At 41.2% G+C, this 19,807-nt stretch overlaps 1 protein-coding gene and 1 non-coding gene across 2 annotated transcripts in view; one reads left to right on the plus strand and one right to left on the minus strand.

Moving 5' to 3' along the window:
- PASD1 (PAS domain containing repressor 1) overlaps nucleotides 1-19,807 on the minus strand; it is a 160,408-nt gene that overhangs the window by 88,518 nt on the left and 52,083 nt on the right. The window lies entirely within an intron of this gene.
- On the plus strand, nucleotides 10,254-10,359 carry LOC115847301 (U6 spliceosomal RNA). The gene has a single exon (XR_004037266.1). It is a non-coding gene; the product is annotated as a U6 spliceosomal RNA (small nuclear RNA).

A 19,807-nucleotide genomic window follows, 5' to 3' on the forward strand; every position in this document is an offset into this window, starting at 1 on the left:
ATGAAGGAAATGATCCCAATAGCACAGGCACACACACATCTACACAGGTCACACGTCCACTCTTTCCCAGATGGAAGCTGAGGCTCATTCTCTGCATATTTTTTGGCCTCTTCTGAGGACAGGGCCAGGTCAACTGTGTCCATTGTTGTATTTCCAGGTACCCTGCACTGTTCCTAGCAGAAAATGCATGCTGCATATATATTTGTTGAATGAATAAATGAATGAAAAAGCACCGAGTCCTAACTGCCAAAATGCGGATGAGCAGCCAAACGTTGCTGAACACCTCTCACCCAGCTAATCCTGTTCCTAAAAGACAGATGAGTTAAACAAAAAATAAGAAACAAACAAACAATGGCAAACCCGGATCTGTAGAGAAACAAAGTCAGATCTAAAAGTGTATCTCGGGACTTCCCTGGTGGTGCAGTGGATGAGAATCCACCTGCCAATGCAGGGGACATGGGTTCGAGCCCTGGTCCCGGAAGATCCCACATGCCGCGGAGCAACTAAGCCCATGCGCCACACTACTGAGCCTGCGCTCTAGAGCCCGCAAACCACAACTACTGAAGCCCACGTGCCACAACTACTGAGCCCGTGTGCCACAGCTACTGAAGCCCATGCGCCTAGAGCCCATGCTCCACAACAAGGGAAGCCACTGCGATGAGAAGCCCGCACACTGCAACAAAGAGTAGCCCCCGCTTGCTACAACCAGAGAAAGCCCGTGCACAGCAACGAAGACCCAACGCAGCCAAAAGTAAATAAATAAAAGTGTATCTCTTATTGGTTTTGTACTTTGGGGAATTCTGCCTGGCATGTTCTCTTAGCCTGAGGCAATAAGGAAAACTAAAAGGCAAAATGTTCTTACATCCTTCACCACTCTGGCAGAATAGTTCAAGTTTCTATGTGGGGTAGTAAAAACTGAATCTGATTCCTAATCCTGGTCTTATTCCAATTATGTCTCTGGATCTTCTACAAACCCCTCCCATGGTCTGGCCAGTTCTGAAATGTCAGCAATTCATTTAATCCTCGTCCCCACTCTTCCTTGGAAGCACAGAGACTTTTGGGTAATCTACGTAAATCCACTGATTCAAGGCAAGGGAATAAACACTGCTGAACTAAAAGCTTCCCAGAAGGCGGTACCAGAAATTACTGTGTAATGGACACAGAAGCCTTCAACCAGTGGATGGAAAGAACATCACAGGCAGAAAACAGAGCCTGAGTAAGGGCACCAACGTGAAATGTCACGTTTACAACAAATGGTCCTTACTGCTTCCTAGCATGTGAACTTGGGCAACTTATTTAACCTTTCTGAGCCTCTGTGTCCTCATCTATAAAATGAGAACAATAATAGCACCACTTCACAGGGCGCTTGTGAAGATTCACTGATATAATGGATATCAAAGTGCCTACCCTAGTGCCAGATATAGAGTAAGGACACAATAAATGCTTGTAAACAAAGTGTGATAAGAGACAGAAAGTAGAATAGTGGTTACCAGGGGCTGGGGGCAGGGGGAAATGAGGATACAGTTTAATGGGGACAGGGTTTCAGTTTGGGATGATGAAAACCTGGAAATGAAGAGCGACGATGGTTGCACAGCAATGTGAATGTATTTAATGCCACTCGATTGTAGGCTTAAAAAATGTTAAAATAGTAAATTTTATGTTACGTATATTTTACTACCACAATAAAAAATGCAAACAAAACAAAACAAAAGTAAAGCGAAAGGCCTACCCGGCAAAGCATCACAGTGTGACTGAAATCGAGACTACTTAGGAAGGGAGGTGGGAGCCAGAATGTCAGGCTGAGGAGAAATGTGAACTTGATCTACCAAGTGCCCTGTGGGAACACTTGGAAGTGCTATGACTTGAACTTGTATTTTAAAAAGGTGTAACTGATATTGCCATTTTATAAATATCACCCTGGAGTGGATTAGATGGCTAGAAAGAAGTTGAGGCTGAAAGAAGGATGTCAGACTTCTGCTGTTTAAAATGTGGTCTCCAGCTCGGCAGAATGGGTCCTACCTGAAATCATAGTCTCAGGCTGCTCCAGAACTGCCAAATCAGAATCATCATGGTGCAAAGATCTCCAAGTAGCACCTATGCACAGTAACCTTTGGGAAGCACTGGGCTAGAAGACCTGAGGAGTTCGGCTGGGAGAGGCTGAGGACTCGAAGCAGGGTGGAGCCACAACGGCCGATGTTTATGGGGTTTACTACACACGTAGCTAGGTGTGAGTATTTCACGAACCATCATTCAATCCTCGCAACAGTCCTGTGCATAAGGTGTTATTACTCTCACTTCCCACATGGAATACTATTCAGCCATAACACAGAAGGAAATCCTGCCATTTGCGACAACATGGATGGATCTTGAGTGCGTTAGGCTAAGCGAAGTAAGTCAGACGGAGAAAAACAAATACTGTATGATCTCACTCATATGTGGAATCTAAAAACAAACAAAGAAGCAAACAAACCTCACAGAAACAGAAAACAGACCAGTGGTTTCCACAGGCAGGGCATGGAGGGGGGATGGAGGGAAATAGATGACTGAAGTCAAAAGGCACAAACTTGCAGTTATAAAGTAAATAAGTTCTGGGGAGGTGATGTACAGCGTGGTGACTATAGTTAAAAATACTGCATTGTATATTTGAAAGGTGCTCAGAGAGTAGATCTTAAAAGTTCTCATCATAAGGAAAAGATTTTAACTATGTGAGGTGATGGATAGTAACTAAATTTATTGCAGTCATCATTTCACAATATATAATACATATATCAAATAATTATGTTGTATACCTTAAACTTATACAATGTTATGTGTCAATTATATCTAAATAAAACTGGGAAAAAAGTTTTAAAATTGCAGTTGAAATAATTGGTCTGAGGTTACACAGCTAGTACCTGACAGAAGTGGGATTTGAATGAGTCTGTGTACATTTGCTTCATCATCTCCACTGTACTGCTTTTCAAACCTCAGGGAAAATGAGCTCTCCTTGTCTTGCTACAGTACCCACTTTCTTTCTTTTATTAAACCCTGAGATGATTACTCTGAAAGCTCTCTAAACTATTTTGGAAGCCCACTGTTGTAGAAGACAACATACGAATAGATGGGACACGTCTGAGCTTTCCGGCCACCCACCACTCAGATGCAGTCTTCTACATCCTGTCTCCCAGCCTTTGCCTGGGTTGTACATGAAATCCCTAAGTAATCTCAATAAGTAATCTGTAATTTGTCCATGGTCAAACTGACTGTCTCTTCAACAACCCTGTCCTCCCAAATACCAAGGCTACCTAGGAATCCGGTTGATCAACAGCAGGGAGGTAATCTAATGTTTGTTCCTGTCCCTTCCTCATTTATCAACAGAGTCAATATTTCCTTCCCTTGGTTGCAACTACAGGAGTTCTCCAGAATTAAATTTCCACATGCATTGTACAGTAATTCTCTAAAAGGAGTAGAAAGTCAAATTCTTCACCTTTACCAAGATAGTAGCAGAGAAAAATCCCAGTTGTAGGACCAAAGTCCTAAGCATGAGCATCGTCAATCTAGTCCTACACACGAAGGTTGCCAAGCTACCTTCCGTAACTCTCTTCTTTCTCTGCCCCTATTTGGGCCCGTCTGATCAGCATCCACCTCTGTACTAATCCTGTTCCTCCTCCTAAAGCCCTCCCCTGGGTCCTCTGCTATCCCAGACTGATGGAGAGGCCCTGATCTCTGCAGTAAGCAACTTATTTGATTCTCACAACATTTCTATGAGGTCTGCTCTAATGTTATCATCTCAGTTTCTCAGGAAAACGAGGCACAGGAAGGAAGCCCAAGATCACCCAGCTAGTAAAGGGTACATCAGAGGTTTGAATCCAGAGAGACAGGCCTTGGCGTTAAAAACTACACTCGACCACCTTCCATCCTTATGTCACTGTTTCTAAGAAGTATTCCCAGATCTCCCCTAAGTCTTTCCTTTGAAGACCCCTACACAAACTGTGTCCTGTGTGTAAGCTTCCTCAGGGCAGTTGGACTCTTACCCTGCTTTCTATATCCTAAACTACCTAGAACTGTTCTCCATACACACAAAGCACTGGGTATTTGTTTAATCCAATTAAATGTACATAAGTACAAAATACGATATAGAGAACTTCGTTACCTCTCGTGAGAGTGTTGACACAAACTATTTGACCTTAACAGCTCTCCCTTTTCTTTGCAAAGTTTGCAGTGACTGAGTATGGTCCCATACACCCAGATGACAGAAGAGAAGAAATGGGAATTTAGAATGCCAAAAATCAAAGGGATGTGGTCTCTAGGAGTCCCAGGACTTTAGAGAATAAATACTTTCTGAAAAAATCCAACCTATTCAATGTCCAAAGTGAATTCTGTGTGAGGCTTACCAACCCTAGCATGTCTTAAACTGTTTCAAAGGGTTAGAGGATGTGTAATGGCCTATGGAAGCATTTACAAGATAAATGGATTCCAAGTTTCTAGCATTTTTAAACTGCTGCTCCAAACTATCTTAAACTGTCCAGGGCTACCTCCATTTCCGAAACGCAACAGGAAGTGCAGCCTCGGTTTGATTTCTGCTAAAAGAACGAGGCATCTCTGAGGACTTCACTTCCTGGAAAAGCAGAATTGATCCCAAGTCTCTGCTGCTCTGATGTGCATGGTATGTTTGCTAGTTACTATAGCTGGACAATGAAAATACTAGCAAATGAGCCCTATAGATATCCAGGTGACAAACAAGATTTTTAACATTTTAAGTAGAATTCAATCAGCCTGTATAACTTAATGTTTTTCATTATTCCCAAAGCATGTCCTAGTATTAAACCTACATACCAATCCTTAGAGAAGCCCTAACCCCTGAGATGGAGAAAAGGAGCTTTAATGATGGAAGATTCATGGGGATAATATTTCTGTTTTGCTTCTGGATGGCCTGTCTGGTACTATCCTTCCCTGACCCATCCTTCAACCTCTATTATCAGGGCTAGACTTCACTTCGCAATTAGAGTGATCTACTGTGGGGTTTGGAGGGGAGTTGTAATTTTTCCAGAAATAAATTTCTATTTTTTCTTTACTGTGGTATAATTGACAAATAAAACTGTATATATTTAAATGTACAATGTGATGATTTTATATATGTATAGGCTATGAAATGATTACCACAGTCAAGTTAATTAACACATCCATCACCTCACATAATTATCTTTGGGGTGTGGGGGGGCGGTGAGAACACAAAATCTACTCTCTTAGCAAACTTCAAGTACGGCATTATTACCTGTAGTCACACTGCTGTACATTAGATCTCCAGAACTTATTCTGGGAAGTTTGTACTCAAAAATATTTTTTGTGGTCCCTACATTTATAGCTATGGCACTGTATATCAACCTTGATTTTCTATTAATCCATGAAATTTGTAATTGACATTTTAAAAATCTAGCTGAGAATGAATATAAAGCATCAGTATATTTTTGTCATAGCTCTTTTATATCTTCTTTTGATTTCCCCTAGACTTCATCTGAATTCTCTTAGGACTAGGACATATGGAAAGCACCATCACTTGAAAAGCTAAAGGACTGCATTTATTCAAAATGCATTCACAGAGTGCCTACATTATGCCTGGCTTGGCAATACCAAGCATGGGAATCCAGAGATGAGGGTGACATAGTCTCTGCTCTTGTAAAGTTCATAGTCGATAAAGGGAAGCATTTAAACCACTAATTATAACCCCTCTATTAAAAAGGATTTTCATCAAGTTAAAACAGTCTGTGAATTCCAAAAAACACAAAAACAAAAACAGCAGCAAGAAAAAAACATGTAAAACTGAAAAATACTGCAAACTTTTCAATTTAATTACCGAGAGTATATTGCTATCCTTCCTCTTTGAAATCACAAAGAAACTAGGGTGGGACTTGCTAGCAAGCTGTCTTCAGGCCCCTTGCTATAGGAGATCCTTGGAGATGAAAACATTCTCATTATGTTATTCTTGTATTTAAGCAATAACCTCCCTTGGGATAGGGCTCGGATTCAACCATATTTACTGAATTTAGCTTTATAACTGTAGGAAGATAGAAGACTTTTCAGAAAAGTTAAACATAGGAATAACATTAGGTGACATTTGTTAAGCACTTACTACATCCCAGGCCCTATTATTATCTTGCCCATTTTATATATGAGGAAAATGGGGTCCAGAGAGGTTAGCTAACTTTCTCAGGGCCACCCTGAGAGTCAGTGGCAGTGCCTGAGCATTCTCTCACTAGCATATGGCCTCTCCATGACTTAGCACTGGCCCTCTTTCAACACTTTACCCATCTGCAAATGTCACGTGTCGTCTCCCATCTACTCTCCTCGCACCCTCCCCTCCATTCTCCATCTGTGAGCTTCCCACTGACTAGGAATAAGCACGAACATCTCATGTTTCTCCCAATTCTGGTTCCCTAGCCTATCAACAAATTACTTTGAAGTTCTGTAGCAATCACATTTACGTCCAATAGCCTTTCTGCAATTGATCATGTCCTTGAAATTCACCAAAAATCATAAATATGCTGACAAACTGTCTAAACACATCAATGCCCTTTGCTGAAAAACAGAGGAGTTTGGTTTCTATCCTGGTGAGAGCCCAGTCCCTTGACAGTGATTTGTGAGACACAAGATTTGAGTATTTGAGAATCTCTGGTCTATAGCAAAGAGTGACAGTCCAGTGTACTTCAAGACTCTAGACATCATTGAGGCTGAAGCACAGCAGCACTTGGGCTTTGTAGGTGGTAAGAATCTTGAAGCGCATTCCATCAATTCCCTCCCACCTCTCCTTCCTCCAGTGCTTGGAGATGATGGGTCCCAAGCCCCTGCTACACCTCTCTCCCTGCTACACCTCTCTCCCACCTAAGAGATCTCCCAGAGCCCTTTTGAGTGTTTGTTGCTGCCATTATCCAAGTGGACCATGGCATCAAACTAAGGCTAAGACTCTTAGACTCATTCAAGATCCAAGGACACATTGTTGAGAATAGTTCCTGACGTCTCCTAGAGTCAGATATTGAAATAGAAAAATGTCCTTATCTACCCTTGACACATCACAACTCTGCCCCATTTCAGCTACTCACTGATACTGTGCAAAATTGAGCTAACAAAGCTGGTTGTGCGTTGCCTCTCTTTCTAGGCATAGTCATGGACACTTTTCTCTTCTACCCTATTATTTTTCTCTCCCCCCTTTCACCATTTAGTCCCCATTCCAATATTGGTTCATCTCTAAAAGAATCAACCCAGGAATTTACCAAAAATTAAGAATGAGAAACTCAAAAAGCATAATAGATAGCTCATCTGTAAGAAATAGTGTAGAGAGAACATGTTAAAGGGAAAAGGTCCACAGGAGAAAATTCTACCTCCTACTATGCTGGTTCTCTTTACCAGATAGCTCTTATGTAAAAAGTAGACACAATTTTGGAAGTAAATATAAGTTTCCCCTCATCAGATAACACATCTTTCCTGCGGAGTTGTGTGTAAGTGAAATCCTATTTATTCATCTGACATTTGATAGAAGTTTTCTAAGTGTGAACTCTATGGCAGACTCTGGGGTATAAAGAGATGAAGCTGAGAGATCAGACTTGTAAATAGATAACTACAAGGTCGAAAGCGGCAAGATTTAAATTCATATAAAATGCTCTGGAAGCTGAGAGGAGGGAATAGAGACAAGGAGCACAGAGGAAACACAGGACTAAATAGAGACACAGAAGCTGGAATCAGATGTTACAGGTAGCAAGAGTGCACCTGGGCGAAAGTAACTATACATTTCCTTAAATGCAACCCCCTGAACTCTGCCACTGTGAAGCTCAGGGTTCCCTGACTATTAGAAAGCTCAGGCTGCCAGTCTTAGAACCACAGAGAAAGTAGACTAAACTGCGATAGAGGAGAGGAGAGCAAACCATTATCAAAGAAAAACTATTTTGATCCACTGTATTTCAACAGAACTTCGATTTCAATCCGTCGAGGAAAACCAATGTGCATAATGTTGTCTAACAATAAAAATAATGTAAAGCACTAAAGTACAGCCTCCAAAATTCCAGGAGAAGAGAAGCTCTTTTTTTTTTCGCTGTGTAGGGAACCGCTGACCCCAAGAAGATGGGCTGTTGGCTGTGAGTGGCCCCTGTCCACACAGGCCTAGAGGTCCGCGATGCCTGAAGACCAGCATGCAGGAGTCTGAACTGCGCAGGTGCATGCTGCATGACTCAGCTTCCAAGCTCCCCAGAATTGGTTCCCCGGGTCTGGAGCCTGTAGGGATAGGCTGGGCCTCGGGCAGGGACTTCCGGGGCCGACTCCAGGCTGCCAGGGTCCATCCTGCTCCTAAAGTGAGTTGCTAATAAAGAAGCTCTTTCTTGCCTGCCCACCTGCCTTGGACCTCCCCTCCTCACTTTGGCCCAAAAATTGTTTTTGGATGAGTGAATAAATGAATAAATGAAGTAATCATGCTTTAATATTGGTTAAAGCATTGGAATTTGAAAATGATTACATAAATAATTAGTTGAATCAAGATTATCCCCATGTTACTTTCACGTCGATATCTGTATGCCTCCTTCCCTAAAATGTCTAGGGCTTTTAGATTTCCTACATAGTAATTCCTCTGCCCCTTACAAAAGCTGAGTAATAACTTATCCTTTGACTTGGATTCTATAGATCTGCATAACACTTTAAAACTCTTCCATTATTACTCGTGGGGGTACAAGTTTACTGCACATTATATTAGAATTTATAGAAACTAAAGGTTATTCTAGTCACTCATCTAATTCAAAGATTTGATAAAAATGACCAAGATACACCACAACTAAATAAAAGGCTTATGTTAAACTTTCAAGTTTTTTATTTACGAGCTTTTACTGGCTCATAAGATAAACATTTGGTATAAAACTGTCCACATTAGATCTACCTTATATGCAACATAAACAGACGCTGACTTTTAAAAACTCTGTATTAAATAGAATGCAAATCATATTCATTGAAAAGAAAACTCACTGAAACTTGAAGCCAAGTATTTCAAAATTTTGCAGTATGAGAAAATTACTTTTTACTGTTTCCTTAAAAAAAAAAGTTAATTTGTCCAACCTTAGGCAAACTCACTTTTCCACAGTGGAAAAAGATGGGTTCTCAGAAACATGGAATTGAATTTGTTCTGTGGCTCAGCAAAGGATTCTTTAAAAAAAAAATCAAGTAATTCTTGATATTCTGAAACTCTCTTCTTTAACTCTTGTCCGAAGCAACACACTTTCCAGGCTTCATTGGAAGAGGGGGATCCTCTTTGTTTGTCACAGGTGTGATGCTGGTCCCCCTGAACCTCCTCTCCAAAGACATGGACTCAGTTACCAAAGCCTGTCCTCTCAAAACCACTAAGTGGAGAGGGGGAGGGGAGAGATCTCTGGCGAATCGCATCCCTGAGCAGCAGCATCTAAGAACAGAGGGGACCATGTCAACAAATCTCATTCTCGGTTTGGGGGGTTGGGTCGTTTTCTGTCCTCATCTCAGCAGCAGAAAAAGTGCTAAGCCTAGAAAGACAGTTTCTGAACCGATTGGAGCTAGCCCAGCAGTTTTTGCTACCTCCAAACCTGCCAGAGCCTAAATCAATGCAAACATTCATGGTCTGTTTTCCTAAGAGTTGCGATTAACTGCTGGTCTTCTTCTTGCTCAGAAAGGGCTGGCAAATCTTATTCCTGGGGATTTCCAGAATACTAAGGCCAGATGCCATTGCTCACATATATGAAATAGCCTAGTACAAGTAACCCAAGGCTTTCCTAGAGGTCATTACTCCCACAGAGCACTAGCACCAAACGGTGTTAAAAGGTGTGCAGCAAAAGTAAAAGTGAAGTGTTCCTTGGTTGGGTACGTTTGGAAAATGATGAGTTAAATACAGTGAAGCAGATTTCTTGATTACAAGACATCTCAGGGCTTTTCATAGGTTTAGGATCACTGGGAACATGTCTTTGTTTTGATTTATCTCCCATCCTCAAGCACCTTCGATGGCCAAAGACATTTTAACTTAGGAATGACACAAAGGAAAATCTGAAAACCTAACAATAAATTTTTAATGAGCTCTGGGATAAAAATGCTAGTCTGGGAGCCCCCCAAAGTTTATAAAGGGTCCAGGGAAAGATGAATGTGGTAACTACATAGGCCACTTTTAACTAGTTTACTGGTCTCAGTCCCAGGTACTCCCAAAAAAGTGCCCAGCATAGCCTGCACTATGGATAAAGGACTCTCACTTAAACTTCTCTTTTAAAGAACTATTACAAGGAGTGCTTGCTTCAGCTGCACATATTCCAAAATTGGAATGATACAGAGAAGATTAGCATGGCACTTTGCAAGGATGACGGACAAATTTGTGAAGCATTCCATATTTTTTCCATGTTCATTATGCTTCAATAAATCTGAAATTTAAAAAAGAGAAAACAGGAAAGACTTTCTTCCAACATAAAAAAGAGCAATTGCAATGACTGTGCATTACATATGTTTCTCTTTCAGAATTATCTATGTAAGGTAATGTTCTCCTTTTTGCAAACAGTATGAACCACAAATTAATATGACCTTAATCTCTGACGTCTAAATAACTTCGAAGCCAGGAACAAGGTAAAAGCTGTCCATCAGGTGTATCACCACATTGGAATTCCTATACTAAGGAAATATTCCCAGTATGGAATTTCAAGGGTGCACAAGGACAACTTGTGTATCTATTGAGATGTTTTTATAAAATGAGCAACTTGGCATGAGACACATCTAAGTCCCATGCAATTTTTGAAAATGCAATTATTTATGGAACTCACCAGTTGAATACTTGGGAAAATGCCCCCTTTGGAAGAAATGGGTGACATTGAGTATAACTGTTACATCCTAAGATTTATAAATTTATTTTTCATATTTATTTTCATTACAGAAGTATCAAAGTTCCCAGGGTACCTAAACACCATATTACATTAATTGCAATAAATATATGTTACGTTTTATTTTATACATCACAGTTCAAAGGAAATATGTACGTTGATTTTCTTTTTTGACATCTTTATTGGAGTATAATTGCTTTAAAATGGTGTGTTACTTTCTGCTTTATAACAAAGTGAATCAGTTATACACATACATATGTTCCCGTATCTCTTCCCTCTTGCATCTGCCTCCCTCCCACCCTCCCTATCCCACCCCTCTAGGTGGTCACAAAGCACCCAGCTGATCTCCCTGTGCTATGCGGCTGCTTCCCACTAGCTATGTATTTTACGTTTGGTAGTGCATATATGTCCATGCCACTCTCTCGCTTCGTCACAGCTTACCCTTCCCCCTCCCCATATCCTCAAGTCCATTCTCTAGTAGGTCTCTGTCTTTATTCCCGTCTTACCCCTAGGTTCTTCATGACCTTTTTTTTTTCCTTAGATTCCATATATATGTGTTAGCATACGGTATTTGTTTTTCTCTTTCTGACTTCCTTCACTCTGTATGACAGACTCTAGGTCCATCCACCTCACTACAAATAACTCAATTTCGTTTCTTTTTATGGCTGAGTAATATTCCATTGTATATATGTGCCACATCTTCTTTATCCATTCATCTGTTGATGGACACTTAGGTTGCTTCCATGACCTGGCTATTGTAAATAGAGCTGCAATGAACATTTTGGTGCATGACTCTTTTTGAATTACGGTTTTCTCAGGGTATATGCCCAGTAGTGGGATTGCTGGGTCATATGGTAGTTCTATTTGTAGTTTTTTAAGGAACCTCCATACTGTTCTCCATAGTGGCTGTATCAATTTACATTCCCACCAACAGTGCAAGAGGGTTCCCTTTTCTCCACACCCTCTCCAGCATTTATTGTTTGTAGATTTTTTGATGATGGCCATTCTGACCGGTGTGAGATGATATCTCATTGTAGTTTTGATTTGCATTTCTCTAATGATTAATGATGCTGACCATTCATTCATGTGTTTGTTGGCAATCTGTATATCTTCTTTGGAGAAATGTCTATTTAGGTCTTCTGCCCATTTTTGGATTGGGTTGTTTGTTTTTTTGTTACTGAGCTGCATGAGCTGCTTGTAAATTTCGGAGACTAATCCTTTGTCAGTTGCTTCATTTGCAAACATTTTCTCCCATTCTGAGGGTTGTCTTTTGGTCTTGTTTATGGTTTCCTTTGCTGTGCAAAAGCTTTCAAGTTTCATTAGGTCCCACTTGTTTATTTTTGTTTTTATTTCCATTTCTCTAGGAGGTGGGTCATAAAGGATCTTGCTGTGATTTATGTCATAGAGTGTTCTGCCTATGTTTTCCTCTAAGAGTTTGATAGTGTCTGGCATTACATTTAGGTCTTTAATGCATTTTGAGTTTATTTTTGTGTATGCTGTTAGGGAGTGTTCTAATTTCATAGTTTTACATGTACCTGCCCAGTTTTCCCAGCACCACTTATTTAAGAGGCTGTCTTTTCTCCACTGTATATTCTTGCCTCCTTTATCAAAGATATGGTGACCATATGTGCGTGGATTTATCTCTGGGCTTTCTATCCTGTTCCATTGATCTATCTTTCTGTTTTTGTGCCAGTACCATACTGTCTTGATTACTGTAGCTTTGTAGTATAGTCTGAAGTCAGGTCCAACAGCACATTAAAAGGATCATACAGCATGATCAAGTGGGGTTTATTCCAGGAATGCAAGGATTCTTCAATATATGCGAATGAATCAACGTGATACATTATATTAAAAAATTGAAGGAGAAAAACTATATGATCATCTCAATATATGCAGAGAAAGCTTTTGACAAAATTCAACACCCATTTATGATAAAAACCCTGCAGAACGCAGGCATAGAGGGAACTTTCCTCAACATAATAAAGGCCATATATGACAAACCCACAGCCAACATCGTCCTCAATGGTGAAAAACTGAAACCATTCCCACTAAGGTCAGGAACAAGACAAGCTTGCCCACTCTCACTGCTATTATTCAACATAGTTTTGGAAGTTTTAGCCACGGCAATCAGAGAAGAAAAAGAAATAAAAGGAATCCAAATTGGAAAATTAGAAGTAAAGCTGTCACTTTTGCAGATGACATGATACTATACATAGAGTATCCTAAAGATGCTACTAGAAAACTACTAGAGCTAATCAATGAATTTGGTAAAGGAGCAGGATACAAAATTAATGCACAGAAATCTCTGGCATTCCTATACACTAGTGATGAAAAATCTGAAAGTGAAATTAAGAAAACACTCCCATTTACCACTGCAACAAAAAGAATAAAATATCTAGGAATAAACCTACCTAAGGAGACAAAAGACCTGTATGCAGAAAATTATAAGACACTGAAGAAAAAAATTAAAGATGATACAAATAGATGGAGAGACATACCATGTTCTTGGATTGGAAGAATCAACATTGGGAAAATGACTCTATTACCCAAAGCAATCTACAGATTCAATGCAATCCCTATCAAACTACCACTGGCATTTTTCACAGAAGTAGAACAAAAAATTTCACAATTTGTATGGAAACACAAAAGATCCCGAATAGCCAAAGCAGTCTTGAGAATGAAAAGTGGAGCTGGCGGAATCAGGCTCCCTGATTTCAGGTTGATTTTTCATTTATGAGAATATATCATCATATACACACCTATATAAATATAATATTAGATGCAAAAAATTTGCATTCAAGTTCAGTTCTCTTTTCATTTGTTCTACAATTGAGTTTACATGCATGTATACATACACACACACACACACACACAATCATTGATCTAAAATCTCCAATTTACCAAAACCAAGACATCTTTTCTTTCCTGCATTTGATTTTATAATTCTCTAAGGGAAATGGGTAGAGTGCTACCTTTAGAGTGTCTAAGTAGAATAAGATACGGTTTGCATTTTAAATCTGTAGCTGGTAAAAATCAATGACATCTCTAAACAGATATTTTTATTATTTGTTTACACAAATAATATTTGCTACACAATTTCACATGTATTCAATTCACCAGTGTTAAGAGTTGATTGTGACTAGTCGAACGATGTTACATCTTGACCTGTGCTTTAACTGAGCACATCTTGATTGTATGAATTATTGAATTATTGACTAATTCAGGTGTTATTATTTTAAAATGCAGTTCATTACTTAGATTTACCCCCAATCACTTACAACTTGGCAATCAGTTTCAAAACACAGAGGACTCTTACTTCCATTAGATTACAAACACACAGTACAATATAAAAAGTAAGTATAAAGCAAAAATCTAAAAGATGAAAGGCATTTTCTTACCCAAGAACAAGAATTGAAGAAACTGGTGAGTGCTGTCTGTGGACACTGGATAGTCTATTCAGTTCACCTTTGAAGAAAGAGATGTTTCTAGATCAAAAATAGCCTTTCTAGCCACACAAGGGAAGTCAACAATCATGTAACTGTACATTTCAAATAAAGATAAGAGAACCTGTTTTCAACTACCAAGACTTCCCAGGTTAGAACTGACTTTGGCACACAGTGCTATGATTCTCATAGCAATGCTATGGGCTGGAGAAACTGGGATTGCTCCTCACCCAAGAATGCTCTTAAACTGCTGCCAGCTTCTCCACGAAGTCAAGTTTCTTTAGTCTCTCCCTAATTTCAGCTCCCCATCAATCACAATGGCAGCCTACTTGACCGAAGGCACTAAGCTTTCTCATGCTAACTTGTCCAGTCACCTTGATACAAGCCTAGAGATGATGTTAAGATCTGCCACTATACAAACTCTCCTTTATGTGTAATTAGAAAAAAAGTTTACTTGAATCCTTTACATGGTTTTTAGATATGGAACTGATGTTATGTTCACAAATTTCTTCTACCAAGTGTTATGGATTTTCTTTGCATTAAACAGGGAGTGTCTCCACCTTCTCTGAGAAACATATAATCCTTGTACTATCTGGATGGTACTAATGCTGAAGCCAAATAGCATGGTCTCCAAATAAAAATCTGTTTCTGATGTTTGCCAAACATACTCCACAGCATCTATGAGGCCTGAAGGGATCTGGGGATCTGGATATATGAATGTGTCCAAAAAGATACCATTTTTCTCAAGATTTTCCAGAATCATGCACATGCTCTCCCCAGATTCCTCTTCCCTCAGCCCTCTAGAGCTCAGTGTCTACTTATCTTTCAGGGCACTTGCTACTTTCTAGGATGTCTGATCACTGTTCGAGCCTTTGTCACTGGAGTGTGAGCACAAGGCCAGAATCTGGTCTCGTGACTGCTTGTCCCCAGCACCTGGCACAGAGTGGCAGCTCAAGAGGCATCCACTGAAGGGAACTGGGGCCGCTTCTCAACATGTGACCTCAGTTCACATTGGCCAAAGGGCATCTGCAAGAAGCCGACTGGGTGCCTGTGGTGGCATTCACACCCAATGCTTACTCCACTGGCGACTGGCATCCAGAACTATTGGCTTGGCACAGCTCTGACCTAGAGGAAGAGCCTCTGACAAAATTTGTCATCTGAAACCCCTGTGAAGCAAGCAAGAGCAGTGATGTGGATCCCGGGGCCCACCTAGTTAGGTAGGTTTGGGTTTGGCTTCGTTTACTAGGCTGATTCTATCTCACCTCATTGCAGATAAGATCACGTTACTAAAGGGAGAACACAAGGGGTTCCATATGTTTGTTAATATGCGAATGTGCATATCATATCATGGTTACATGTGTTCTCTTTGCAGCTTTTAAACATCCCTCATAGTCAAACTGTCTCAGCTTGTCACCCAAGGCCCTCTACAATATGACCCAACTCACCTCTTCAGCCACACCATAGCTTACGTCTTCTGAATTCCAGGAAGTATGCACCATCACTCAGTCACACACACTCTTCCATCCACCCACCCAGGCTTCGCTCAGGACAGTCTCCCTGCCTAGAAGGCCCTTCTCCACATCTTTACTAATTGAAGCCATATCTATCCTTCAAGGCACATTCTCCAAAGCACCTTCTCCAAGAAGCACTTTCTGATCCCCTCTCCTGTAGTCCTGATGGCACCTGCCCTATCTGGCCCTGTATGAAAGTCACATGTTGTCAGTTTCTCCCCTCAGTGCAGGGAATAAGATTAGTTCCTCCCTACAATACATGGCTGTCTGAACCTAGCCTGCAAAACTGTGAAGAATAAATTGCATTCAGCTCGTTGAGGACTGTGACAAGAGTTTTCTCTTTCTCCAGAGACCCTAAGATTCAGGAAAAGAATAATCTAAGGTATAGAAAAAGATGTAGGAAAAAATGTAGGAGAGATGACAATATGTAGATAGCCATCTCTCGTTACATAAAGGTATATTTTAAGTGAACCACTGAAAGAGATCTTAGTGAATCATTTAATTAAGAATCTGGGGACTTCCCTGGTCGTCCAGTGGTTACGACTCTGCACTTCCACTGCATGGGGCATGGGTTCGATCCCTGGTCGAGGAACTAAAACCCTGCATGCCGTGTGGTGCAGCCAAAAAAAAAGGAATCTAATAGGTAAGTTTTCTCTGTTTTCAGTCCATTTTCAGATTAAAATCTGAGAATCAACTATTGAAACAAACTGAAGAAAATTATACAGGAACTCTTCATAGCAGAACTTTCTAAACAGGAAGAATCACATATACAAACTCACAGAAATACTGAATTTGAGTCAAGAACCTGAAAGTATTACATATTACACTGGAGTATTTTAGGCCACTCTTGGTCCATATTTATTAAGCTTCACTCTACTTGACTCCATAGGAAGTTACCAAGGAAGCAAGAATTCTGTTTTCAGGACATTGAGTCCTATGCTTCTGGTTTCTGGACAAATTGAGGTGTCTTCAGCAATTTCAAGTGCTTCCATGGATTTAGTTATTTGTTCATGTCCCAAATAGTTATCGACTATGTGCGAGGCACTGTGCCAGCTTGTTTTTGTTGCTGTTGTTAGCACTTAAAGCTAGAAGACCGGGCTTCCCTGGTGGCGCAGTGGTTGAGAGTCCGCCTGCCAATGCAGGGGACACGGGTTCGTGCCCCGGTCCGGGAAGATCCCACATGCCGTGGAGCGGCTGGGCCCGTGAGCCATGGCCGCTGAGCCTGCGCATCCGGAGCCTGTGCTCCACAACAGGAGAGGCCACAACAGTGAGAGGCCCGCATACCGCAAAAAAAAAAAAAAAAAAAAAAAAAGCTAGAAGACCTACAGAGAAACAATAATTATTTCAAAGACCTACGTAACTGTCAAAATAATTCTTTAAAAATTGAGAAGGGGGGACTTCCCTGGTGATGCAGTGGTTAAGAATCCTCCTGCCAATGCAGGGGACGTGGGCTCGAGCCCTGGTGCAGGAGGATCCCACATGCCGCGGAGCAACTCAGCCCACGCGCCACAACTACTGAACCTGCGCTCTGGAGCCCGTGAGCCACAACTACTGAAGCCCGTGTGCCACAACTACTGAAGCCTGTGCACCTAGAGCCCGTGCTCCGCAACAAGAGAAGCCACTGCAATGAGAAGCCCGTGCACCGCAACGAAGAGTAGCCCCCGCTCGCCGCAACTAGAGAAAGCCCGCCAGCAGCAACAAAGACCCAACACAGCCAAAAATAAATGAAAATAAAAAATTGAGAAGGTGGAATATTGAAAAGTAAAAGAACCAAATGGGGAAACTGATGTGGTCAGACAGGCTGGGTTCTCTAACTGAAGATGTTAACATTTTAATTTAATTTGTAAGCTAGTTGGGCACTACAGCAAATTTCTGAGAAGGGACTATACGATCAAAGCAACTTTAAGAGAGATGATACCACGGGCTGAAGCAGACAGGCTGAAGAAAGCCGTGAGTTTAGCAGGTCTACTGAAGGAACAGAAGAAAGTTGCGAGAGAGGACAGATTTCAGACATGGCATAAAGGAGGCAGACAAAAATGAGAAGAGACAAAGAATGGGTTACAAGGCAGATGTGATACTGCCGTTATGGGCCTGGGGGCAGCGGGGGCTCAAGAGGCTGAAGGTCACAAGGTCAAAGGTGTCCTTTACTAGAGGGAAACTGGGTTACAGAAGAGTCTGGAGAGAAAATTCACCAGCTGTGGGTTCTCTTGCTTGTTTAGGCATCAATGAAACATGTAGGAAAACCCACCCTCTATTTGATAAGAATTATCGATTCGACCAATAGATAAGAACAATAGTTGGACACATGACTTGGCGATCTCTTCTAGTTTATTCTATAAGACGCACACAAAGAATATTTGAAATTCGACTCATCACTATAGTGCCCCAAGGGACTGACCTGAGGAGGGGAATATAAGACCTTGGAAATATTCAATGAGAAGGATAGAGGGAGTGAGCGGCAGCCGGGAGAGAGAAGAGAGCCCAAGCAAGCGAGGAGCACAGACCAAGCAGCTTCTCCACCCCGGAAGATTATGAGGAAGTCCAGGATCAGGAAAGAAACCAGGAGAGAACTGGAAACAACAGACACATTCAATTTATTAGTACTAGCATTTTACAAAACCAGTTCTATCTGCTTTTCTTCCTGGAAACACCTAACCTGGGTGATCTCCCTCCCAGCCCTGCACAAAGCCCATCTGCCCAGAAAGGCTTAGCTGGCCTCTGTCACGGGGGCCTTTGGACAAAGAAGAGGGATTTGCATAAAGGTGGTCTGCTGAGTACAGCCCCTATTTGAGGCCTTGCAGCGTTGAAAGAGCCATTCTCCAACCTGGCAGTGTAATCCTAATGGAGAGCTTTTGTCCCCCAGGCTGTGGTGGGCCGCTTTATTCAGCTGACAATCCACAGTGAAAGAGTGAATGAACCATCTCCTCTTGGTAACACTCAGGCAGCTGGCAGTCCACAGGCCGAGGGCTTACCCAATACGAGGCAGGACAATTGTCAGCCTCAGACGCAAAAGGTGCTCCACGAGGGAGTGCCTACTTGTAGTGCTCCTGGCTGCATGCTGGGCACTCACCACTCAAGACCAAGGTCCTGGGGCCCGACCTCCGCAGAGGAAAGGGGCTGAGGGAGCTGGGAGCTCCAGCAAAGCCATTCCCTACAATACTTGCTAAAGAGATCAAAAACCTTTCAGCACCTTGAAGGCCCTTCGACAGTTTTGTAGAACTCTATAATCATTTCTTATTAGAACGCTGGGAAAGAGCCAGGTTTCTGGTTTCTTTTGTGATTTCATTTTTTTTAAAGAAATTGATTTTTGTTTTCTTCCTTTTGAGAGTGTTAAATTTACAAAACAGAATGGAGACTCAACGCAAACAATTCTACCACTCAGAGGCACATGCTGCCGTTTCAGATGATTTCTTTCCAGTCTTTTTAATGGAGCTCTGAAAATTCTGTAAATACAGTTTGTTCTCGGGCAAGTCTAACTGATCCCTATTTTTCAACTAACAAATAAGCCCTTTCAAATTGAAGTGGTTTCTCCTAAGTTATCTTAACCCCCTTACCTTAAGGTAATTCCCCAGTTTTCCTGAATTCTGTTCCATTCTTCTATGTACCCTAGGCTGCCTTACCCAATAAAGCAGGGAAATTGTCTCCCAGAAGCTGCTGAACATTTTCTTTAAAAGGGGCCATATTCAATAATGAAAACCCATATAAAACAAAAATAATTTAAGATCTATATATGAATTATGTGCCAATATCACATAAAAGATTAAAAAATATACATACCACTTTACTAAAAATGTTCTCAATTTATTAGCTACACAGTTCTCAACTTAGAAAGAGGGGCCAAAGAAACCTTCCATTTCCTGAATGAAAAACTGTGGACCTCCTCACTTAAAATGATCTCCCTCATTGTTGCTGACTCTTGGCTGCGCCCACGCCGAACACCCTCTTCCCGGTTCCACTCTCGCACAATTCCTTTTCTCCGAATTGATGGTTAAGACACAGTCACGTTAAAGGGAAGCTC

The sequence above is a fragment of the Globicephala melas genome, chromosome X, assembly GCF_963455315.2.
Source record: "Globicephala melas chromosome X, mGloMel1.2, whole genome shotgun sequence".
NCBI lineage: Eukaryota > Metazoa > Chordata > Mammalia > Artiodactyla > Delphinidae > Globicephala > Globicephala melas.